We start from the raw sequence: 26,726 nt of genomic DNA, 5'->3' as shown, positions 1-26,726 counted from the left end.
GACGCTACATTCTGCCCTATCTTTAACCACTATTATCTCACCCAGCACTAAAATTAATCTGACCAAGTGGACTCCGATTCTTGAAAAATCTTGCCACAATAAACTGATTAGGCTATAAGATGCCACCTGCCTCTGTCACTTTTGTTACACCAGACTAACACCCTTTTAGAGAGTGAGAGAAGTAATCAAATCTGCAGACGACACAAAACTATTCAAAGTTGTTAAATCATATGCAGGACCTTGGAAGGATGAAAGACTGGGTATTCTAATGGCAGATGAAATTTAATGTGGACAAGTGCAAAGAATGACCCAAATTATACAAGGATGTTAGCTACCATGTCAGGAGTCACAACTAAGGAAAAGAATTTGGGTGTCATTGTGGACAATACATTGACATCTGCTCAGTGTGAAGTGGTGGCCAAAAAAAGCCCAACAATGATAGAAATTATTAGAAAAGGAAGAGAATAAATCAGTAATCATAACATCTCTATCACTCCATGGTGAGACTGCACCTTGAATATTATATGCAATTTGCACCTCAAAAGATATAGTAGAATCGAAGGTGTTGATAAAGGTGACCAAAATAATTAAGGGGATGGAAGGACTCTTATATGAAGAAAGGCTAAAGAGGTTGAGGCTCTTCAGCTAGAAGAGATGGCTGAGGGGAAATACGATTAAGGACTACAAAATCCTGAATGGATTTGGAACAGGTAAACATGAATTGTCTGTTTACTTATTAAAAAGTACAAAGACTAGGGGACAATCCACGAAGTTAAATAGTAGCACATTTAGAAACATGATGGTAGATAAAGGCCACATGGCCCATCCAGTCTGTCCGTCTTCTGTAACCCCTAACTCTTCCTTTTCCTAAGTGATTCCACATGCTTATCCCATGCCTTTTTAAAATTTAAAACAAATAGGAGAAAATATTTTTTCACTCAACATATAATTAAGCTCTGGAACTCACTGCTGGAGCACGTGATGAAAGTAGTTAATTTAGCTGGGTTTTATAAACGTTTGGAACAATTCCTGGAGGAAAAAGCCATTATATTAAAGGTACACCTGGGGAAAGGCATTGCTTATTCCTGGGATCAGTAGCATAGACTCTTGCTACTTTTTGGGACTCTGCCAGGTATTTGTGACCTGGACAGGCTACACAGACCCTTGATCTGACCCAGTACAGCAATTCTTATGTTACTACCTAAGCTCTTCAGAGAACCGTTGGTCAGATATCCTGTCCTCCTCCTGATGCCAGCAACAGCCTCCAGAAGACATTCAGAAACTAACTTTATAAAGCATTTTCTACGGGTTTACTCAATTCCCAGAGAGAGATTTAAGATCAATCCTGAATTTCTGACAACCTCATCACAATGCATTAAGGGGCCTGTAGTACCGATTTCAATGCATAGAACAGGACTACATATCCCACATTGCTTTGGGATGTAAGTTTAAACCAGGACTGGGCAAAAAGGCTTACTCCTTCAGCTTTGGCAGCTCTGGAATGGTATTGACATAAAAAGAGGTACACCAATGGGGTGGGCCTACATTTTTGCAATTTGCATGTAGGCAACTCCTAGGAGTGTTGTTTTGGCATTAAAGGGATAGGGTTATGAACAACCAATTTTATATGGGAGTAAATGAAGAGAATGCATGTACAAATTTACACCATTTTTCAATTTACGCGCTACTGGAGTTCTTTCTGGGAGCATCCAGTTGTGGGGTTTTTTTTGCTTTAGGGCTGTGGTTCCCAAACCTGGTCCTGGAGGCCCCCCAGCCAGTCAGGTTTTCAGGATATCCACAATGAATATTCACAAAGAGAGAGATTTGCATGCAGTGGAGGTAGTGCAGGAAGATCTCTCTCATGAATATTCATTGTGGATATCCTGAAAACCTGACTGGCTGAGGGGCCTAAAGGACCAGGTTTGGGAACCAGTGCTTTAGGGGGTAACTTTAAAACAGACTGGTCAGTGTTTTTAAATCCCACATTTCTCTTAGGCTAGCTCCGGACACCAAGACAGACAACCAGGATCCCTACGTTCATGTTCTACAAGTTAGTACTGCTGCTGCTCATGGGCACTTCTGAAAGGCTGTTTAGGAAGCAATGGGAAGAACACCGATTCTGCAAAACTGTTCCTGTGAGCAGTGTGCATCCTCAGAACAGGAATTCCTTCCATGAGATACTGAAGGTCCAATGTCATGAGCAGCTTTGAAGTGGATTTCCAGTCCATCCAATGCGACTTGAATTCTAGACGTTGCACCTGGGAGCCTCGCTGTACCAAAGTGACAGTCGCCAGGGTGACATCCTTAAACATGCATCAAAAGAGTATAATCTACAATGAATCTTTGGCACGCTTAAATACTGAAGCGCTTCCTCAAGAGCAGCTGCTGGCTCCATGTCAAACTTAATACCCCAAACAGCTGTATAACAAACTCATGCTGCAATCACAGGGAGAGAAAAAAAAAGCCAATCCTCCGATGTTCAATGTAAAAATAGCTTCTTATTCTTTCACTATTAAAAGACATACCACCTATATAATGGCAAATTCGCCCCTGCATACCTGGGGGCAGTCATATTAGTGAGAATCATTAAGGGCCTCTTTTAATCAAGACATGCTAGCAGCTCCCGGTGCGGTAATGACAACAGAGCCCAGTCAAATGGGCTCAGTCAGCACTGCCACGCAGGAACCGCTAGCCCGGCTTGATTAAAAGAGGCCCTAAGGGCCACTTCAGGACTTGAGTTGATCGCCATGTCTGGGAGCGGGAATTAGCCACAGTAACTTCACAAACCTGCTGGAAAACAGAACATCTAAGGGCCAGAAGGTGAGAGCCAAAAACTCAGATTGTAAGCCCAACAAAAAGTACCTACATATAATATATGTAAACCACTTTGGTTGTACCACAGAAAGGTAGTATTAAGAAAATGTAGTGCTCCAGAGGCTCCAATCAATCACATATCAGTTTTTTTGTTTTTGTTTTCCCAGTGGGGCTCCAGTATCCAAGGAGAATGGGAAAATGAAAAAGTGTGCTTGAAGGCGGAGAGCATTGAGAATATTACTCACGAGGCACTCAAGATCCACGTCATATTTAGTTGGCCAGTGGCAGCCAAAGCCTAACATTCAGCCAATTTTTGGAGCTGGATGTACAACTAAAAAAAAACCCTACCAATTTAAATGGCTAAATATTTTGAAAGGGATCTCTCATCATGAAGCTTACCGCCAGAATGTACACTCTCTTCTAGAAACTTTGAAATGTAAGTCACACAGAGGGCACTACAGAACAACAGGCAGATCTGGAAATACAAACCAGGTGTCATTGAACTAAAGTTTGCTATATGACTCCTACAATAAATGGCTGCAGTGGACATTTACTGGGGCTGCAAAATGTTTTAAGTGTTTTTACATCATTCAGGGGCCCTTTCAGTAAATTGCATAGGCGCCTATGTACACCCAAAGCGCGTCAATTTACCACTCGGCTACCACGTGGCCCTTGCGGTAATTTCATTTTTGACGCGCATCCGAAAATATTTTTATTCTTTCTGGTGCACGGGTGGTAATCAAGCAGTAATCTGCATTTTACACACGTAGACCATTGCCACCCGGTTACCATGCGAGACTTTACCGCTAGACCAAAAATAGACGCATGGCAATTTTCATTTTGCTGCACATCCATTTTCGGCAAAAATGTTTAAAAAAAGGCATTTTCTACACTACCACAGGCCATTTTTCAGTGCACCTTAGTAAAAGGGCCCCTCAGTTACCAGATTAAATGATAGCCACCTTATCCTGTTCGATTTCATGGCATGCCTGCAACCAGAAGGGCTGACTTTTGTTTTAATTTACACTTTTTATCCTGCTTGGCTATTTTCACCAATTTTATGCCATTTTGTACTAGATTTACTAGAAAACACTGCCACACCAGTTAACACTAACAAGCATTAATGTGAGCTATTTGCCAAGTCCAATTTGATCCAGTGGAACCTCTTTACTCATAATCCCTCTGGATCTATATACGGTGCCAGATTTTCGTGCCCAAATTAACTGAACAATGAACCAATTATAGATGTTAACTGGCACCTATTAAAATTTGCATGCGCATCTGGCTGTGTGCTATTCTATAATGCACAGCACCTAACTCCAATATTCCTTATCAAATTTTATATACCGCCTATCTCGAAAGCAAATCGAGGCAGTTTATACAAAAAAGAAATCCAAGAAATAGGAAGGAACGCCATTGATAAAATAGGAAAGAACAATTACACAGAACTCGCGTCCCAATACTACAGTTGTCTAAACTTCACATACCACTTATATATAAAGCATAAAATAAAATCATCCAACCTTAAAAAACTATCTTCCACCACAGGAGCAAACGATCCTCCAATCCCAAAAGCAAATTCAAAAAAAGCAAGTCGTCAAAGCTTTACGAAAGACGCATAAGAAATGTCCAGCTGGAGATACTGTGGAAGGGAATTTCATAATGTAGGCGCAAGAAAAAGGAAAGCACGCTACCTCGTAGACTCCCACCCGGCCCTATTAGGATTATTATTGTTAAGAGAACGCAGGCGGGAGCATACAATATTATGAGAGGTGACATAAGCTGGAGTAGTGGTATACAGTACTTTATGAGTCATAATAAGAATCTTAAATTTGACACGATACTCAATAGGAAGCCAATGTGCGTTATCTCAAAAGGAAACGTGGCCATGGGCATGTCAGGGACATTCCAAAAAGTTACGTGTGTAATTATGGAATAACAGCTCAGCACGCCCAACTTAGGCACCAGGTTTCAGCAGGGGTTAAATGTAGCGAGGAGGAATTGGCCTACAGAATAGCCCTTGGCGCTGATTTTTCTCATCACCCATTTTTTAGCTCCATTTATAAAATCGAGCCCAATGCATGCTAACAATGTAGCACCCTTTAGTAAATGAACAGCACAGGACCCATGCAGGTACCACACACCACCCTAATAAAAGCCGAAGAAACAATGGACACCAGAGAAGATTTTTTTTCGTAAAGTGCCAGCATTTTGCCCCTGGTAAGTACCTGAATATATGTAAACCGCTTTGAATGTAGTTGCAAAAACCTCTGAAAGGCGGTATATCAAGTCCCATTTCCATTATAAAAGATGGAAGATTTAGTCCCAAAATGGGCCAATATGAAAGCACATGTTTGAAGCATATTTACTCTGGGGCAAATTCAGGAGCTCTCCCACCTTCATTTGGGGGGGGAGGGGGAGGGGTGTCAGTTTCTCTGTAAGCCAATCTAAACAAAATGAGACATAAAAGCCAGAATCTTTGGGAGAGGCTCTTCTCTCCTACCCAATTACAGCGAGGGCCCCAGACCTAAAAGTGACAGCAATAATACTGCCAAATATAGGACATAAACAGGATGAGATATAGAGATAACTCGAAACCGCCATTTAACAGATAAGGGATGTGGTAAATCGCTATGCAGATATGAGAATATATGCAGAAGGATTTTTTTTTTTAAACACATCAGCCCAGCCCCGACCCCTCCTTCAGGGCAGCACACGATGTAATTACACAAATGCACGTTTCGAACTTCATTTCCCTCCCAGCTCGAGTTCACCGTTTGATTGATGAGGAATCCGCCATGTAATCAATTACCACCATTACATAATTGTGCATTTGCAGCTGGGGGACGGGGATATCGCAGCTTATTTAATTCGAAAGCTCTCTCTCAACCACAATAACAACAAAGATGTTGATCTATCTAGTAGGAGGTGAAAAGATACTGGAAATGCAAGTCGGGATTCTGGGGGATAACATGTCAGGCCTCGTACTTTTCATCAGAAACAATGTTTTACATTTTCTTTATGTAGAAGTGACCCTATGTTAAAAAAAAATAAAAACTACAGAATAAAGTTAAAATGCTGCAATCTTCTATTCGATCCTAGAGGCAAACGCGACTATCACCACAGAAAGAATCTGCAACCAAAAATCCCGATACAAAATACACGTTATCTATTCACTGAAACATATTTAACTCCCTCCACTGTTCTAAGGATGAGACAGATTTCCTACTGGCACTGTGTTAGGCGTCCACAGAGTTTTTACAATGCCAAACTGCCTTAATTTTCTTCCTGTTTACAAAGTATTTCAATTGTGCCCACCCCTCCAAAAATTCCTCCGAGTGCAGCCGATAGTAGGAAAAAGAAATCGTGCTTCCACAACTCGGGACCTCTAGATTAAAAGTGCTACAGGACCCTGGCCACCCAGTTTCCAAGAAAAGCCAAATGTAATTCAATTTCGAGATTTCCCCCTTTGTACACTGCTCTTTTCTGGGGCTGCTCTTTAGGCAGTCTTGTCCCAGTTTGTAAACAGTGAATCGCTCACTTCATCAGACGATTAAAAAAAAAAAAGGCAACCCTTCGCTTATTGTAGCTTTTATACACCCACTCCCCTGCCTACTTTCACTTTCCTTCGAACTGCAGATCTCCCGCCCCCACCCCCTCGGAATCCAGAAGACATTTTGGCAAAAATCAGATGAGATCCCTGGAAGAAAACCCACCCACCTTCAACTTTATCCGGCCAAAGACTCTTCCCTCCCCTGATCACTGAATAATACTTATTATACGTGTGCAACATTTAGGCTTTTTTTTAATCTGCATGTTTCACATAACTCTTTTGCCTTCTTTCCAAGGCGATCAGGAACTGGATTTGAAAGAAGTGAGGAAGTCAAGAAGCACTCATTAATAATCCCAGCAAAGGTACCTGATTCGCTCCAGCCTTTACAGGCACCTCACTGCATTTATGTGCTGCAGATCACTTTCCTCCCCTCTTCAGGTGACCTGATTTTTCCTTTTGCTCCCGGAGCTGATGCTGCTGATAGATTGTTGAATGAAGTCCAAGTTCTTCCCCCCCTTAAAGATTTTGCTCCTGGATTGGTGCCATGATGGAAACTGGATCCTCTCCGGGGAGAAGGCTGGACCTCATCAATCCCAGCACGCATGCGTGGAGCTCCAGCTCCCCCGCCCGGAGAGCATTTAAAGGGACAGGACGCTCCCAAATCCCTCCCTTTTCTCTTGCTGTAATCGTGGGTTTTCGCCTGATCTAAGGTCTTACGGAATTTCAGGCTGGAAATGGGTGTGGGAGATCTAGCTACGTTAATATGTGTTTTTGACCAGGTTGCATAAAGGGATTTTGCATTCTTTACAAAAAGATCGGATTTAGGAGAGTCCTTCTGCAAATGGAAAAGAAACCTATCGGCGAGCCCAGCAATGCTGCAAGGGTCGATACTGAGTACACTCTTAAAATACTACTTTGGCTCGCTTTTAGTGCATGCTCCCTTTTTGAGTTTAAATGCTAGATCTTCCCTCTTATTTCTCTAATAGATTTTATATTTGGAATAAGAAACTTTCATCTGTAAGGCTGACCGCAGGCGATTTTACTGTCTTTTTTTTTCTAGTCTACACTTCAGTTCCATCTTCTATCTTCTCAGAAACGAAACAAAAATGGACCCCCCCCCCCCCCCCACACACACACACACAAAAAGCTTGCTTGTTGTAACTGTGAACTGAACTATCTGAAATCAACTTTTCGTTAGTACTGATGTTCTGATGAAAAAAATCAGTTTAAATTTGCCCTATTCCTATATGCACATATATTTACGGCTGGGCTTTACAAATTCTTGTGCTGCCCTTACTAAAGATCCCTTGTGAAACCCCTTCCCTGCATCACATACAGCAGATTTTGCAGCTGCACCACAGATCGGGAGAAGTGACCCAGGTACAAACTGCTCTGCTTTACACCTAAAAATGTGAATCACGTCACTAACAGCATGTACATATTTAGCATCCTCTTGAAATTCACAGATTACAATCATGGTGTGGCCAATCACAGTGACAAAAAGTGGGCATTAGCCAAAATGAAGTAAAAAATGTATGTAAAGAGCTTGCCTTAAACTGATCCCTACATACAACAAACCCTTCAGAATCCCTTACCTCACAGGCATAAAACAGGGAGAAGGTCCTCAACTACAGAATGAGGCACTACACATTAGAAACAAAAACATGACTTAAGTTTATATAAACATTTGCTTTCAATTATGTTATTGTTTTTTTTTCAATTTTTTTTATTTGTAATAAAAAAATTTCAATAAAAAGTCTGACTATATTCTTTCTCTTCCTATTTCCATTTTTCGTCCTCTCCTTTACATTATGTAGCTCCTTTCAATTTCTTCTTTTTTTGGGGGGTGGGATTGGACACTGCTTTGATTTTACAGTGAAAGGCAGCATATCAAAATCAAATACCAAATAAATTACAAAAACGAAAGAAAGAAAGAAACTAAGCTGGGCACTTCAAGAAGGCAGATTCTTGCCTGATGGACAACACTGGAGAAGCAAGCAGAAATACTGCACAAAATAGAAAGATATCAGAGATGTACATTCCCAAAGCTGCAGGTCAGGAGCTCTGTAGCAGGGCTGATGGAGGGGAACACAGCCCTCTTGGATCTAAACCCCCGGAGGAAGATGGTGCGTGTGAAGTACCTAGGCCTTGTACGAGATCCCTGGAAGATGCTACTAACGCTGGGAGGAAAGGAGGGAGTGCCCAGGGCAAAAGGAAAGGACCCCAGTGTCAGAGATAGGGCTCCATCAAGGTGAGAGATTGGGGTGTCAAAGGTATTAGGGTGAGGGCTAAGGGCTCAGAGGTAAAGTTTAGTGATGCATTTAGGGTGCAAAGAACTCAAACCCTATGCCTTTGGAGGGGAGAAGATGATGCGCACAGACCAGAAGAGAGAACCTTGGGGTGATAGTATCTGAGGATCTCAAAGTCAGAATGATGTGAGACTGCAGAGCATAACAAGCAAAAAGGAGAAGATAAAAAAAAAGTAGCATGGAATGTTGCTACTATTTGGATTTCTGCCAGGTACTTGTGACCTGAATTGGCCACTATTAGAAACAGGATACTGGGCTAGATGGTCTGACCCAGTATGGTTATTCTTATGTTCTTATGGAGAAAATCAAAGATGAGCAGGACTAGAAAACCTCAGAGGGAAACAGGAAAAATAGCAGCTACAGGCAGAAATGTAATTATTTCCTTTGTACTGCATGTTACTTTGGTAGCATGTGCACGCTGTCATGCCAATGTGGATTCTTGATGGAGCATCTGCAACCCTGCATTCTGCAAGCACCCTCAGGGGTGGGCAGACTTGGTCCTTGAGGGCTGCAACCCAGTGGGCTTTTCAGAATTTCCTCAATGAATATGCATGATGAGATCTTTTTGCAAGCACTGCCTCCACTGCATGCAAATCTGTCTCATGCATACTCGTGGTTATCTTGAAAACAAGACTGGGTTGAGAACCCCTGCACTATACAAGTGAATCTGCAGTGACTTCTTTCTTTAGGATGGCAGAATTCAGGTCCTTACATGTAAGAGGCAAAAGGCCTAGAAAGGCCAGCAATTCCCCAATGAACTATAAATGCCTGGTAAGCCATTCAGGGAGATCTTGCTGCTGGCTCTGACAAAAGTCTGTTTCTGTTCAGATGTGTCAAATAGCTGCAGCATCTGGAACAGTTTGAACCTGTCTGTTTCAGCTCTATATTGTTAAGAGTAGAGTCAAATATTTGGTCCTTAGCACAGTGGAGGGAAAAACATTTTTTTTCTCACATCATTCTGTGTTCAACTTTTTATTTATTTCTTGTGGATTAATACATAATAAAATTTTTTGTTGTTGTTTTCTGAGATAAATAAATTTTTAAAGATCTGAACAGGAACTGAGATAAAATTAACGGGCTCTTTTACTAAGCTGCGTAAGTGTCTACGCGTTCCCAACAAGCACCAAAATGGAGTTACCACACAGCTACTGTGTGGCCCTTGCGGTAATTTCATTTTTGACACACGTCCGCTACATGTGCCCAAAAAATATTTTTTATTTTCTGCCATGCATCAGCTATATGCGCCAAGTGGCATTTGGAGCGCGTAGGTCATTACCGCCCAGTTACCGCATGAGACTTTACCGCTGGTGGTAAGGTCTCAGACCCAAAATGGGCACACGGCAATTTTCATTTTGCCACACATCCATTTTCGGCAAAAATTTAAAAAGGCGTTTTTTGCAGGTGCACTGAAAAATGATTCTGCGCGCGCCCAAAACACGTGTCTACACGCAGGCCATTTTTCAGCGCACTTAGTAAAAGGACCCCTAAGTCTCCCTCCCTCCCCCTGTTGGTGTATTGATATCATTGCTGTTGAAGGGGTAGTTGGTTCTGACCATCTGCTTCTGTTATGTTCACTCTTCACCAGACCTCTCTTTTCTTGAGATGAATTGGAAACAATGCTTTTGTACAGTGCTGTGTATACCGAGGAGCCCTAGAGGAATGTTAAGTAGAACTAGCTTCCATTCACTCATGGAACTTGATTGACAAACAACATTTCTCCCATTATTTATCTGTAGGGGGAAAATCTTTGTAAGATTTACTCTGGAAAAGTAGATTCATGAGTGATAGTTTATATGATGGGGAAACTCTAAGCAAAACAAGTACTCATTACTTGAAACAAAGTAATGGACAAAACTCAACCCTTCCGATCCACGATTCCCTAATGTGGCTAAGCCACATGATCTCTATCTTACCACAACATCACTTTGTATTTGTTCTCACCGGAGTCTGCAAACGCCCTCCGGTACTATGTAAGCCACATTGAGCCTACAAATAGGTGGGAAAATGTGGGGGAAATGTGGGATACAATGTAATAAATAAATAAATAAAGTGATTATCTGAAGAGCAGAAAGGAAACAGGACTCAGATTCAGCAGTTCAAATTCAGCTCTAATCTGATGACTGAAAGTGAGAGCCACTGGTCACTCTTAAGCACCCCATCTGAAATTAATTAATGTATTAGCACTTGCCGCAGTTTTGTTATTTTATCAGACAAACCAAAGACTGAATATGTTTAAGAACCAAACTCCTATGTGGACCATTTCAATAATATCTGAAGGTGAGTTACATTGAGGTATGCTAGTATTTTCCTGTCCACAGAAGGCTTATAATGTAATTTTGTATCTGTGGCAATGGAGGGTTAAGGGGTCCTTTTACTAAAGCGCGCTGAAAAAAGGCTTGCGGTAGTGTAGGCGCACCAATCCATTTTCAGCCCGCCTGTAAAAAAAGGCCTTTTTAAAATTTTTGCTGAACATGGACGCGTGGCAAAATAAAAATTGCCACGCGTCCATTTTGGGTTTGAGACCTTACCACGAGCCATTGATCTAGCAGTAAAGTCTCATGTGGTAACTGGACAGTAATGATCTATGTGTGCCAAATGCCACTTGGCGCGCATCCGATATGCGCAGCAGAAAAGAAACATTATTTTTTGGCCGCACTTATCGGACACGCACCAAAAATGAAATTACCACAAGAGCCATGTGGTAGCCATGCGGTAACTCCATTTTGGCGCACGTTGGGCATGCATAGACGCTTATGCGGCTTACTAAAAGGGACCCTTTGTGACATCACAAAAGGCTGCATCTACCCTTTAAACAGGGACACCTCTTTGTCCTACTCTGCGTCTCTTACTTTAAAGGGAACCTCTACAGATAATAGGGGGAGCCGGAGCCCATTCACCTCAAACTATACTCCAACTATTGGAAGGTGACCAATGACCACTTACTTCTGTCTAGGGGCAGACAACATGAAACTCCAGCTTTGGAGCCCTTAAAAAGATAATGTATGATAGAGGAAACAAGTGCAGAACTTAATTTTGTAATCTGTCTAATTTGGCATCTTTCAACACCATTACATTCGCTGTAACTTAAAACGGTAATGTACAGGGAAACCTACAGCTTGGCCAGCAGCCAGTATCATACATGGAACTGCTTAGACGTCCCACTGATTGTAACAAATTGGTCTTCAGCACAGAAACCATAAAATCCAGGAAATCCACGAAGTAGTAAGGCCATTTGTCTATATGAACTAGAAATGCTTGTTGAGATCTAGGTTTCAGTTAACTAGAGTACAGTTTTCACATGGATTTAGACAGGAAACTAAGGGATAAAGGAAAGGGAAAGAGATGGGATTTGATATATTGCCTTTCAGTGCTTACAATCAAAGTGGTTTACATCTTATATACAGGTCCTTATTTTGTACCTGGGGCAATGGAGGGCTAAATGTTTTTATTATACCATTTCATGTACCACCAAGGTTACACAGATCATGATGGCGAACAATTTATTATTTTATTTATTTTCAAATTTTTATATCCCGCTTTAAACTCAAAGTGAGTTACAATAAAAACATACACAGTATAAAATTACATATTACAGAAAAGAACTCCAATGTCAGACAGGAGTGACCTAATATACAAGCCAGCCATCTCCCACTCAACTACATCCACATAGTATACATTATTTTCATAACTGCAATAATCTCAATAGACTCTCACCTCCCCTTCACCCTGAATGTTAAATGCCTGATGAAAATACAAACTTTTAAGCATTGTTTTAAAAGTCTTTTAATTAGCCTCTGCTCTTACACTTTCTGGCAAATTGTTCCAGTGATTTGGTGAACAACACAAGAATGCTCTTTCCCTAATCCAGAGTTGGAAGGAGCTGCAGTGGGAATTGAAGCTGGCTCCCAGGCTGCTGCACTAACCATTAGGCTACTTATTCAAAGGGTTTCTATTGTGCAGGAGAGGATTCTCCCTGGTTAAACCCCACTGAGTTGGCTGCTTAACTAGGAAGTGCCACTGAATATCACCACTAACTAGCCAGTTAGGCGCAGTCTGGGGGCGGAGTTTGGGTGGAACAGAGACTTAGCCAGTTAGCGGTGATATTCAGGGGTCCTTTTACTAAACCACGGTAAAAAGTGGCCTGTGGTAGTGTGAGCGCATTTTTTGGGTGTGCGCTGGGCCATTTTTTACTGCATCTAGGAAAAAGGGCCTTTTTAAGGGACTGGAAAATGGACGTGCACTAAAATTGAAACCAGCGCATCTCCATTTTCAGCCCAGGATCTTACCACCACCCACTGACCTAGCAGTAAGGTCTCACGCACTACCCATGTGGTAAACATGCAGTGCGAGCCAAGTGCTGTTTACCACCGGGTAAGCAGGCTGAGGTAGAAAATAGAAAATTATTTTCTACTGCGGGATTCGGCATGCACCAAATTCGGAATTACCACCCAGCTCACACACTAGCTAGGCTGTAGTTCCAATTTGGCATGTGCTGTATGTGCGTAGGCCCTACCACGCCTTTGAAAAAGGGCCCCTAGGTCCACTAATTAGCTAAGTATGTGGATACTGTTAGGACAGCAAAAAGGTTGTCCTAATTTAATCCGCAGAATTAACTGGACACTAGTTTGAATATCGGCCGGTGCCCGGTTAACTTCCAGGTCAGAGCCACACCCAGAGCCATACTGGTTAACTTCCGGGTCAGAGCCATACCCAGATATTCAATGCCAGAAGCCGTGAATGCCTTGGCATTGAATATCCAGGTTTAGTTCAGCCCACAGCTATGAGCAGCTTACAAATTGCTTACCACTTCAGGTTAAATATAATCCCCTAAGGATTTATTTATTTATTTCAAACACTTCTATCCCACTGATCCTAAGGGCCCTGTTTACTAAGGTGCGCTAGTGTTTTTAGCATGGGCTAATGCTAGAGACACCCATAGGAATACATTTAGCATTAGCGCACACTAATTTTTAGTGCACGCTAAAAGTGCTAGTGTGCCTACAGTGTGGTTTAGTAAACAGGACCCTATCCTGCTTATTTTCGAAAGAGAAAAACGCCTATAGTGCGACCTAAATCGGGAGATAGACGTTTATCTCGCAAAGGCGCCCAAATCAGTATAATCGAAAGCCGATTTTGGGCGTTTCCAACTGCACTCCATCGCGGAAACGAATAAAGTTGACGGGGGCGTGTTGGAGGCGTGTTGGAGGCGGAACTGGGGCGTGGTTATCAGCCAAGGAGAGATGGGCGTCTTTAGCTGATAATTGAAAAAAAAAAAAAAAAGGCGTTTTACTGTGATTTTGGGTCACCTTTTTTAGACCCTTTTTTTTCACGAACAAGTCCCAAAAAAGTGCCCCAACTGCCCAGATGACCACTGGAGGGAATCGAGGATGACCTCCCCGGACTCCCCCAGTGGTCACTAACCCCCTCCCACCAAAAAAACCCCACTTTACAAACTTTTTTTCCAGCCTCTATGCCAGCCTCAAATGCTGTACCCACCTCCATGACAGCAGAATGTGTTCAATCCTGTCACAGCCTTTCCCTGGTTCTGATGTGGCTCTCGGGTGCACTACAGGGTCACATCAGCATTGCATTGTGGTGGGTGTAGGGTATTGGGCTCCGTGATTTCATTAGCTTGTGTTACAGTCTCACGATGTTGGTAGTTGGTAGGCTCTTCTCCCATGGTGCTTTTCCCCCTGCCTACTGGGTCAGAGTGTGCCCTGTTGTGTTTCCTGTTGTAGTCCATGCGGTAGTGGCCATTTTTGTAAGCCAGTTTTAGTTCCCTTTCCTGTGTTAGCCTTAGTAACTTAGTTCTTACCTTGAATGTGACTGAAAGAGGGCATTGTACAGCATTCTGTCAGCTCTGACCTACTGCTCATCTCAGTACTAGGGAGACTCGTTGCCAGTGGGGCACAACCTCTGATCTGCAGTTAACTGTGAGTAAGCATGCTTATTCCAATAAAGGATGTTTTCGGAGAGATTAGTCTTCAGGTGTCAACTGGTGTGCCAATGTTATACAGCAGCAACAAGTCCTAGAGGCCTGCGTGTATGCAGGTCCCTGGAGCACTTTTAGTGGGTACCGCAGTGCACTTCAGCCAGGTGGCCCCAGGCCCATCCCCCCCCCCCACCTGTAACACTTCTGCTGGTAAATGGGAGGCCTCCAAAACCCACTGTACCCACATGTAGGTGCCCCCTTCACCCCTAAGAGCTATGGTAGTGTTGTACATTTGTGGGTAGTGGGTTTTGGGGGAGGGGTTGGGAGCTCAGCACCCGTGGTAAGGGAGCTATGCATGTGGGAGCTTGTTCTGAAGTCCACCGCACTGACCTAGGGTGCCCATTTGATGTCCTGGCATATCAGGGGGGCCAGTGTACTACGAATCCTGGCCCCTCCCACGACCAAATGGCTCTGATTAGGACGTTTTTGAGCTGGGCGTTTTTAGTTTCCATTATCGCTAAAAAAAACAAATGCCCAGCTCAAAAACGTCCATTTTTTCAAAAATACAGTTCGGCCTGCCCCTTCACGGACCTGTTCTCGGAGCAAAACGCCTATGGAGATAGGCGTTTCTGTTCGATTATGCCCCTCCACGTCTGTAACAGCTTACAAGAAACACATGAATAACATTTCATATAAAATACCCAACCATATCCCCCAGATAGTTTGCCTATTAAAAGAGCCCCAAGTTTACTCCATAAATGCATCAAGGAGGAGAAATGCATTTAGATGCTTCTTAAAGTATTTGGCTAAATTATTGGAAATTGCACTGAATCATTTAATTATAAGAATGCACACAGCTACACGGGGCAGGTAAAGTAGTGCAATTGCAGTTTGGATCACACTGGTAAACCAATACTCAAATTCAAAGTACAATGCATAATCAATAACAACATAACAAAAGAACATGAGTCTAAAATCAGCAAGAAATGTGCTTTATGAAAAAAATAGTACAGTCTTGATTATCTGACCTTTTGCTAATCCAACCATCTGGCATATCTGACAGACCCCCAGGTGATGTCATCATGTAGCCGTTAAGAAGTTCGCAGGTTCTCTTCCTGTTTTCCGGTTTCACACACTGCTGGTTATTTTTAATACAGATACCCTATGCCTGTTCTTTATGCATAAAGTATGTTTTATGTGCATTTTTTAAGCGGTTACTATTGTTTTCCATATTATCTGACAACAGCTCGGTCCCGTTTATTCCCAAACTTACCCTAAAGGAACTGTAGGTGTGGCCTGTTGATATATAAATTGTAACTTGCCTTGATATACCAGGGGTCCTCAAATCCAGTCCTCAATTTCCATAACCCAACAATGAATATGTATGTGATCTATTTAAATACACTGCTTGCATTGCACGCAGATCGATCTCACGTATATTCAATGTGGAAATCCTGAAAACCAGGCTGGGTTGTGGACCTGGAGGACTGGATTTGAGGACCCATGCCCTATTCTTTATATAGCGTGCCTGACTTCTCTGGTACACAAATACAAAGGGCTGTTAACATGGAAGGGGCATGGGTGTGTCAGGGGTGTCCTGACTATTCTCACACACACTTTATAGAATAGTTGCATTTATTTAATTTATTGATGACATTTGTACATTTATGCACTCAACTGCTGCATTCAGGTTCCACCATTTACGCTAGTCATAGACGTGGATGGGCATTTTCGATATGACATCTAAGTCCGACTTTGGACGTTTTGCAAAAAACATCCACAATCTGAATATCAAAGATGGTCATTTTTCAAAAAAGGAAAATGTCTATCTTTTGTTTTCGAAAATAGAAGGTTTTGTGATTTGGACGTTTTATTTTTTGGACCATTTTCGAAAAAAAATGTCCAAGTGCAAAACGCACAAAATCAAACCATTGGGATGTAGGAGGCGTCAGCATTTTTTGTACACTGGTCCTCCTGACTTCCCAGGAAAGCAATAGGGCACCCTATGGGGCACTGCAGTGGACTTCATAAAATGCTTCCAGGTACACATCTGACCATTGCTCCCTTACTTCTACTGAGCCCCCCAAAGCCCACCCAAAACCCACTACCCTCAACTGTACACCACTACCATAGCCCTTACAGATGAAGGAGGCACATATATGTGGGTACAGTGGATTTCTGGTGAGTTTTGGAGGGCTCACATTTTCCTCCACAAGTGTAACAGGTAGGGGGAGGTAGAAGCCTGGGTCCACCTGTCAGAGACTTGCTGACCTGAACATGTATACTCTTGAGGAAAGGAGAAACAAGGGTGATATGTTACAGACATTCAAATATATGAAAGGTATTAATCTGCAAACAAACACTTTCCAGAGATGGGAAGGCTGTAGAACTAGAGGACATGAATTGAGGTTGAAAGGGGGTCACCTCAGGAATAATGCCAGGAAGTATTTTTTTTACCAAGATGGTGAAACAATGTGATAAGGTGGTAGCTGTAAACAGAAGGATGCTTAGCACCATAGAGAAAAGCATAACCAACAGAAGAAAGGAGGTGTTCTTGCCCCTGTACAAGTCATTTGGTGAGGTTCCACTTGGAGTTTTATGTTCACTTTTGGAGGCCATATCTCAAGGACATAAAAACACTTGAAGTAGTTCAGAGGAATGCAACAAAACTTATATGGTGTTTGCGCCAAAAGAAGAGACGACCTGAATATGTATACCTTAAAGCAGTGATTTTCAACCTTTTCATTTTCCGGCACACTTACAAGGCATGAAAATTTTCAAGGCACACGATGGAGAGTACAGCAGTGGTTAGAGCTAATATTCAGCGGTACCATCTGTCGAAGTGCTGCTTAAGTGACTCCTGGCCTGTCTATCATGGTTTAGATGAGCAGGACATAAGAGTAACTACACTGGGTCAGACCAATGGTCCATCAAACCCAGTATCCTGTACCTGGCAGAAACCCAAATTGTGGCAACACTTCATACTATAAATCCCAGGGCAAGCAGTTGCTTCCCATGTCTGCCTCAATAGCAGACTATGGACTTTTCCTCCAGAAATTTCTCCAAACCTTTTTTTAAACCCAGATATACTAACCCTTGTTACCACATCCTCCAGCAAAGAGTTCCAGAGCTTAACTATTCGTTGAGTGAAAAAATATTTCCTCCTGTTTGTTTTAAAAGTATTTCCATGTAACTTCCTCAAGTGTCTCCTAGTCTGTACTTTTGGAACGCTTAAAAAATACTTCTACTCGTTCTACACAACTCAGGATTTTATAGAGCCTCTGCTGCCCACAGAAACCATGCTGACTATTGGCCCCTCATTATTCAGGGCAGGATTTTGCCATATTTTCTAGGTCTTTTAACATATTTGTAATTTTCCATGATTTCTGCTTTTTTTTTTTTTTTTTAAAGCATCAAGGGTCAGATTTTCAAGAATCAGGGAGAAATATAGGCAACAGTATTAGAGCAGAATGAAACTCAGATTTGGGGGTATGAGTGTAAAATGATGTTAAAAATCAAGAAACAATGTATTAGTTCCACATGGTGAAATCCTGGCATTGCATTTGTTAAGACAATGGGATATGTTTATTAATGCGCCCATAGGAATGTATTGGTGCGTTAGCATTTAACACGCCTTAACTTTAAAGGTGCATTAAAAATGCTAACGTGCCTTAGTATACATACCCCAATGTTTGTTTGGTTTATTTGTCTTATATGTTTATGTGTGAAATTAAAAAGAAAGTAAAACAAAGTGGAAGAACCCTGCAGGTCTGTTTTCCCAGTTTCCAAGTAGCTCAACTTTTGCCTAAAGCCAGCATTTAATTTTCTGTAAATTCATGAATGGAACAATAGCCCCAGAAAAAATAATTGTACAACAAGCTTGTCTAGTTTCTGAGGACTAAATTTAACAATTGGACATAAGTCCTGCAGTGTTTTTTTTTGTGGTACAAGTTTATGTTTGCATGTTTGCTCAGTGTGCAGTGACAGCTAAGAAAGCAAATAGAATATCAGGAATTATTAGGAAAGGATGGAAAACAAAAACGTTATAATGCCTTTGTATCACTCCATGGTACAACCACACCTCGCATATGGTGGGGCCCTTTTACTAAGCTGCGTAGGCGCCTATGCATGCCCAACGCGTGTCAATTTTGAGTTATTGCTTGGCTGCCATGTGGCCCTTGTGGTAATTTCATTTTTGACACGTGTCCGCTAAGCGCACCGGAAAATATTTTTATTTTCTGGCACATGGGCGGTAATCGGGCGATAATCATTATTCTATGCTCATAGACCATTACTGCCCGGTTACCGTGTGAGACCTTACTGCTAGGTCAATGGCTGGCAGTAAGGTCTCAGACCCAAAATGGACACGTGGCAATTTTCATTTTGCTGCACATCCATTTTTGGCAAAAAATTTTAAAAAAGCATTTTTTACAGGTGCACTGAAAAATGATTCTGCGTGTGCCCAAAACACATGTCTACACTACCGCAGGCCATTTTTCAGCGTGCCTTTGTAAAAGGGCCCCTGTGTGCAGTTCTGGTCACTGCATCTCAAAACAGATATAGCACAACTATAAAAGGTAAAGGGAAGGGCAATGAAATGATAAAGGGGATTGGATGACATCCCTATGAGGAAAGGCTAAAGCAGCTAGGGCTCTTCATCTCGGAGAAGAGGCAGCTGAGGGGACATATGATAAAGGTCTATAAAATGGAATGGGTAGAAGTGAATCACTTTTTTACTCTTTCCAAAAATACTAGGACTATAGGGCATGCAATTAAGCTATTAAGTAGTAAATTTAAAACAATCCAAGAACATTTCTTCACTCTGCATGTAATTAAACTCTGGAATTCATTGTCAAAGGGTGTGGTAAAAGCAGTTAGCTTAACAGGGTTTAAAAAAGGTTTGGAAAATTTTCTAAAAGAAATGTTCATAAGCCATTATTAAGACAGACTTGGAAAAATCCACTGTTTATTTCTAGGATAAGCAGCATAAAATCTGTTTTACTCTTTTGGGATCTTGCCAGGTACTTGTGACCTGGATTAGCTACTGTTGGAAACAGGATACTGGGTTTGACAGACCTTTGGGCTGTCCCAGTATGGCAATGCTTATGTTATTATGATTTTCTCATCAAATTTTTTAATTACAGAGAGTACAGGAAAGTGAAACCTCATACAAAGCAATCTTGTCTCAAACTTGGTAAGCAAAACTCGAAGGTTTGTTTGCTGTTTTTCCCTAATTTTGACCAGTTCAAAAATCTGACTTTATATTGCTAAATGTTTTTGAATGTGATCAGCATCGGTGCCGATCATAAAACTCCTGGAACATGATTTTCACACTTACCGTTTTGGTGGCAAACTTCAGTTAACTGGCACTATGCAGCAAGTCCTCCGAGTCCTTGTTTCAATAATTTAGTGCAGCCACACTTACTCTGCCTGGGCTGATGCAGCAAAGCTCCCACTGACCTATGTATGGACCAGTTGCACCTGGAAGTCGCCACACACATGCGCCTATAGATCAGGTGACCTCTGATGCTGCTGGCCCATGCGTGTGTCAGTGTCAACCTTGCTGCATCAGCCCAGCATGGCCATGGCACACAAGTTGAAAAACACTGCCCTAGAAGAAAGAAAAGACAGGGAAGATATGATACCGAAGCTTGCATACTTAATAGATATTAATGTACCAAAAAAATCTTTTCTTTTCATCAATGGAGAAGACATAAATTGAAGTTGCAGCGTGGTAGACTTAGGAGGCATATTTTCAAAGCACTTAGACTTACAAAGTTACATGGTAACCCCATGGAACTTTGTAAGTCTAAGTGCTTTGAAAATGAGCCCCTTAGGAGTAACAACAGGAAATACTTTTTTCATGGAGAGGATGCATTGTGGAGGTACTGGAGAATTCAAAAATGCATGGGATAACAAAGAGGATCCCTAAATAGAAAGAGGATGAAATCAAAGGAAAACTGAGTGGTGCTTAGAGAGAACTCCATTAGTTGATAAGTAAGGCCAGTGCTGAGCAGGCGTCTATGGTATGTGTCTTGATTATGGCAAGAGAGATCTGGATGGGCTGGAGTAGGCTTTGATGGCAACTCCACTAGTTAGAAAGTAATGTATGTGCCCTGAAAATGGCAAAGACAAATCGGGATCAAATATGCATATTTTATATCACATTTATATCATATGATATGAGTGCGGGTGATGTGTATCTCAATGAGGGAGGGTAAGACATCTTAAAGTTACAATTAGCAAATAAGAGGGGGGGGGGGAGAATCATCAAGCAGCGTTAGAGACATAATGCACATTATTTGGCACTTAACAGTTGCTGTTTTGCCCTAATGTCGCTTGATTTAAAATACCGCTGTGATATTTAAGTCGCCGTGGGTTAGTTAGTAATGAGATGTAAAATATGCAAATGCATGTTTTGCATCTTGTTACTTTGAAAATACCAAATACTATGCCAAACAATCATGGTAAAATAACCCCAGCTTTTTCCTGGGGTTATTTTACCGTCCAAACCATCAACTCTGTGGACCGATGCTCCTGGGCCTGCAGAGCTGGTTCTTTATGGCAGCATCCAGATCCCCTCCCATAGGGGCTACCTGGTCCTGGTAGTGCTGGTCCCGGGGGGGGGGGGGGGGGGGGGGTTTGAGCAGGAACGAAGCCCACTCTCTCCTGCCCAGTCCAGTGCCTGTAGGAAAATGGTGTCCCTAGTGGTAGTCTCATGCTGTATTTGTGCGAGACTATCGCTAGGAACACCATTTTCCTACAGGAGCCAGACTGGCAGGAGTGAGTGGGCTTTGCTCCTGTCTAAAGATCCCTCCCTTGGGACCAGCACTGCCAGGACCAGGCAGCCCCTATGGGAGGGGGTCTGGATGCTGCTGGGGGGAGGGGGAGTGTCTGGATGCTGCTGGAGGGCTGGTGGGGGGGGGAACCAGGTTTGGAAGTCCAGCATATTTGGGTCACAGAGGCCTGATGCTCTCAGGAAGCTGGAATAAAGCTGCTTGCGTTATTCCTCTAAGGCGGGATTCAGAAACCTGCAGTCCTGGGATACTGCACGTTGCCAAATCCTATGGGAAATCAAGGTGTGGTAAAAGGCCAACTTTTACTGCACCTTGAGGAATTCACCCCCCCCCCCCAAGTTAGCAACATTGTTGGATTGTTGGTTTAATCATGTATTGATAAAGAGTGTGACTATGCTGTGAACTGCCTATATTTTTATTTTATACAGGACATATAGCCAGCAAATACCATTACAATCCACTGCAGGTTACAAAATAGAAGAGTGAACATATACAATTTCTAAAAAATAATACCAACACACATAAATTCAAGCACAATTTAACCTATACAATAAAACTCAATTAGAAGAACTTACGAATTTCTTAAATAAAAAAGTTTTAAGCACCCGCTTAAAACTATAATAATTACTACTTGCTCGAAGTTCCAGCGGTAAAGAGTTCCAAAAGGCAGGAGCTTGATAAAAGATAGAAGATGACAAGAATCTTGACAAGAATCTAGGAAACATAACCTTCCTCCCTGAACGAAAAGACAACAAAAGCTGTCCTTGCAATCGATCTGATTTATCCCCTAAGAATATTCAAAACATCTGCCAAATAAGGCGGAGCCTCACCATGCAGCATCTTAAAAAATTGTAATCCCCAATTTAAATTAAACCAGAGCTGCAACAGGAATCCAAATGCAGATCAAAAATATAGGAAGACACAGGCTAAAATTTACTCAAAGAAAAAATTACCAAAGGACAATCCTACCAAACGAACCTGATTGACTTCTTCGACTGGGTATCCAAAGAACTGGATGAAGGACGTGTGATAGATGTGATCTACTTGGATTTCAGCAAAACCTTTGATATGGTCCCTCACAGAAGACTCATGAATAAGGTAAGAGAGCTGAACTTAGGACCCAAAGAGGTGAACTGGATTGGAAACTGGTTGACCGACAGGCAGCAGAGGGTGGTGGTAAATGGAATTGATCAGAGGAAAGGAAGGTGAGTAGTGGAGTGCCTCAGGGGTCGGTGCTGGGGCCGATTCTGTTTAATATATTTGTGCGAGACATTGTTGAAGGGTTAGAAGGAAAAGTTTGCCTTTTTGCGGATGAAACGAAGATAGCCAATAGAGTGGATATCCTGGAGGGAGTAGAAACCATGAGAAGGGATCTCCAAATATAAGAAAAATGGTCGAGGGTCTGGCAGTTAAAATTTAATAGCTGCGTCATCAAAAAAAGGAGGCCCCATTGGTAACCCATTAGGTTCAAATGCAACACGAAGAAAAAGATCTGTTGTTTGTTGTTTTGTCTCAAGTAATACTAACAAAAGGGGGTGATGTGGCATCAACTTTGTTATACAAATAACAACAATTCATTTATTACTGGTGAACAGTAACTCCAGAAGCCCTAAATAAATTGATTGGTGGTCACTGACACACCTCCCGTAGTGTTTAAAAGAAGGGAGTAGTAATGAGTTGTGATCTATGCATGCACCGGCATTCCTGTCGGTTTGAAGGTTGAGATGGGCAGTTCCTGCCACTGGTTAGCTAAAAAAATATTATCGGTGAAAATTATTTAGAGATGAGTTATTTATAAATTTATTTGTAGAAGTTTTTCATGCGTACGCCTTGTAGCGCTATAGAAATGCTAAATAGTAGTAGTAGTAATATTATAATCTGTGATTAAGAGAATTGTGAATTTTAGTTTAGTTTATCATTCCCCTGAAGACGCTTGAAAGCGAAACATGCAAGCATATAGGGAATGAATTCAGAAGAGGGGGGAAATTTGCACAGGGCACTAACCACACTACACGTTATATCACAGAAGAAACTGGGGGGCCACTGAATAAGACTGAACTATAGTCTGGGACCAGTAACCATTCTATTCCACCCTGCAGATAAGTGATTAAAATATTGTGTCAGAGGCGTAGCCAGGTTTTGATCTCAGGGGGAGCAGACTTTTATAAAATAGGCGCCGGTTGGTGTTAGCTAGACAACAGTGTCTGTGTTGTTGCTCAGGGGCTGTAGTGGGCACTGATTAATACAGGCTGTCTCTGTTGCGTCCTGCCTACAAGGAAACAGTAAGTTACATCAGGAGGCAGGACGCAGAAGAGGTCCCTGGACTGGCCAGAGCAGGCAACCTGTTTTCTTAACTACAAAGTAAAACTATTGAAATCGTGACCATCACCTCAGGAATAGCACACACATTCGTTCCACTGCTAGACACCTTGTGTAAATCAGATGGGCTTTTGTTTGTGAGGTGACTGAACAGGATGTGAAGAACACTAGTCTTGAGCATTTTTATTTTGGGTGACAAAGGCCACCAAAGGTGGCCCTTGCTCCACAGCATACATTCAAATAGGGCTAGACACTTTGTGAAATAACACAAACCCCTGCAAAAAGACATCCAAAACCTATACTGAAAACTTACCACACCATAACAGCCCTAACCTATGTATGAAAAGCCTGTGCTATAAATATTACACTGGGACCAAGAGAAGTGTTTCCCTAGGTAGTCCTGGAGCACTCTCTTGCCATTCAGGTTTTCAAGCTGTTCACAATGAACCTGCATGAAAAAGATTTGCATGTAATGGAGGCAGTATATGCAAATCAATGTCATGCATATTTATTGTGGATAGCCTGAAAGCCTGACTGGCAAGGGGGTACTCTAGAACCAATTTGGGAAACACTGCCCTAGAACACAAAACACATCACACCATAACAGCCCTAACCTACCTATGAAAAGACAGTGCCATATATATTACACTGGGCTCTGGAGCATCAATATACCTACTATTGGGAAACTGGAACAAGCTGCACTGTTACACATTCCTACACTGACACACACTACATGCTAGCAGAATCCTCACCTCAGTCACACATGCAGAACATGGACAGACCCTCATCTATATAACATAGGAGTAGCCATACTGGGTCAGACCAATGGTCCATCTAGCCCAGTATCCTGTTTCCAACAGTGGCCAACCCAGGTCACAAGCACCTGGCAGAAACCCAAATTGTGACAACATACCATGCTACCAATCTAATACAGAATAGAGAGCAACAACACAACAACAACAACAACAAAACTTGAAATAGAGACCCCCCCCCCCTCCTCTGTGCCCAAGGAAACCAGACTCTATAAACAGTGCAATACTGGTAAAAAAGAAACAGAAATGCATTTTCTCCTGTACTTTGCAAAATAAAAATAGAAAAAAATGTACCTTTTACAAAGCAGGTACATCTCAGTCCTTACAAAGTATTAAATAAAAATAATTTTCTTCTACCTTTGTTGTCTGGGAATTTGGCTGGTCCTAGTCTTTTTTTCCATGTTCCACGAGTCAGCCATACAAATTCTTTTCCAAATTGGCCTTTCCATTTCTTCTCTTTCCTCTTGTCTTCTTCCTTTCCTTCTCTACATCTGTTGGCACTGATCTTTCGTTTTATGTCCCTGCTATCAAATAGCTGTGCATAGAGCTGCCAAGTGATCGAGCTCCAGAAGGGAGATTTTTCAACCAGTCCTAGTGTGAACTGACATCCCAAATTCATGTAAGATTTGCAGTCCCTGATTCTACCCATCAAAATCTGTGCTGCAGTACATTCAAAATTTCTTAAGAAAATGCGCTCAGACCCCTGCAGGGTTGCTAATTTGAAGACATTGGAGATGTGCATTTTTAAATACTGTCATATTCCTAAAATCATATTCAAAATAAAATACCCTTTTCTACTGTATTTTCTCATTTGCTTTGGTCCCACTGTCTCTTTTCTGTTTTTATCTGTTTCTTCTGCCTTTACAGGGTCTCTTGGCCATCTGACATTTCTTCTGTGTCCAAGTGCACCATCCTTCTTTCCTCTGCACCACTATTTGTCCTGTCTAGTATCTCCCTTCTGTGTCCCTTGTCCCTATCCTACCCCCAACTTCAGCATCTGCCCTTTCTGTGTCCCCATCTCCCCCCCTTTTCAGCACAAGCCTACCTGGTCTCCTCATCTCCCCCTTTTCTAATATTTGTCCTCCTGGTGTCTCCATCTCTCCCTTTTTCTAACATTGTCCTGTGTCCCCATCTTTTCCCTTTTTCCAGCATTACCTTTTTCTCCCCATCTCACCCCTGTTTCACCCTTCTCCCCATATTCCCATTCCCTCCTTCCAGTAGTGCCTCTTTGTGTCCCTATCTCCTTACCCCCCCTTTCTAGTAGTGCCCCTGTGTCTCTATCAGTGAAAAGTGAAGAAAAATGAGCTGAACCTATAGAGTTTATAATTGCGGTTTCTACTGGCTATAATAATTTTTGAAGCTGTTTTAGTGATATTTGATTGTTATTCCTTTTCTCCTCCACCTTTTAAGAAACTTCCTATCCAATTGAAACAGCTTTAGACTTGTTACAGATGGACCAACAATAACAAAATTACAAGGTGGATGCAGCACCTTATAAGTTTGCTTGCTTTGTTCCAAGTGAACGGCAATGACAAGTGCGCAGGGGAGTACAAACAGATTAACCAAACTGGCTTCCTTGCTTACAATGGACTAGATAGCTGCCAAAAAAAAAGGTTTAATAGACAGGAGTGGAACTGAACTTTTCTCCCTTCTCAGCCCCCCCCCCCCCCCCGAGTCTTACATGTTTCGCCCACTCTACCATCCACGTGGTTATTTTCACTGCCCTCCTGCCTCTTCCGCCCACTCTCTCCCATCAGTGTGGTCGCTCGTTTTTAAAGCCCTGAAGACTTTTCCCTCCGACACCGGTGATTGATATAGCCAGCCTTCAGCCAGCGCCGGAGCCTCTCCTCAGGCGCGTCCCACCTCTGCAGAAGACAGGAAGTTGCATTAGAAGAGGCGGGATGCACCTGAGGAGAGGCTCCGACGCTGGCTGAAGGCTGGCTATGTCAATCTCTGGTGTCGGAGGGAGAAGTCTTCAGGGCTTTAAAAACGAGCGACCATGCTGATGGTAGAGAGTGGGTGGAAGAGACAGGAGAGTAAGTGCAAAACTCGCGTGGGAGGGGGGAGGAGGCAGAGAAAGCTATTGGCAGGCATTTGGCGCTTAGGCGCCATCTTTTCTAAAAATCTGTTTGGGGGAGCGGTCCACCTAGCTATGCTTCTGTATTGTGCATATTATCCTGTGAAGACACA

At 42.3% G+C, this 26,726-nt stretch overlaps 1 protein-coding gene across 2 annotated transcripts in view; it reads right to left on the bottom strand.

Annotated features, from left to right (window-relative positions):
• FIGNL2 (fidgetin like 2) overlaps nt 1–6,958 on the bottom strand; it is a 158,512-nt gene extending 151,554 nt beyond the window's left edge. For both annotated transcript variants that reach the window (XM_030198269.1, XM_030198268.1), the window contains exon 1: nt 6,734–6,958. The gene's annotated coding sequence lies outside the window, so the exon portion shown is untranslated. The remainder of the gene's footprint in view (nt 1–6,733) is intronic.
• Nucleotides 6,959–26,726: the final 19,768 nt, after the last annotated feature.

Source organism: Microcaecilia unicolor, chromosome 3 (genome assembly GCF_901765095.1).
Source record: "Microcaecilia unicolor chromosome 3, aMicUni1.1, whole genome shotgun sequence".
Classification (NCBI taxonomy): Eukaryota; Metazoa; Chordata; class Amphibia; order Gymnophiona; family Siphonopidae; genus Microcaecilia; species Microcaecilia unicolor.
This window is presented reverse-complemented; position numbering and strand designations above follow the sequence as displayed.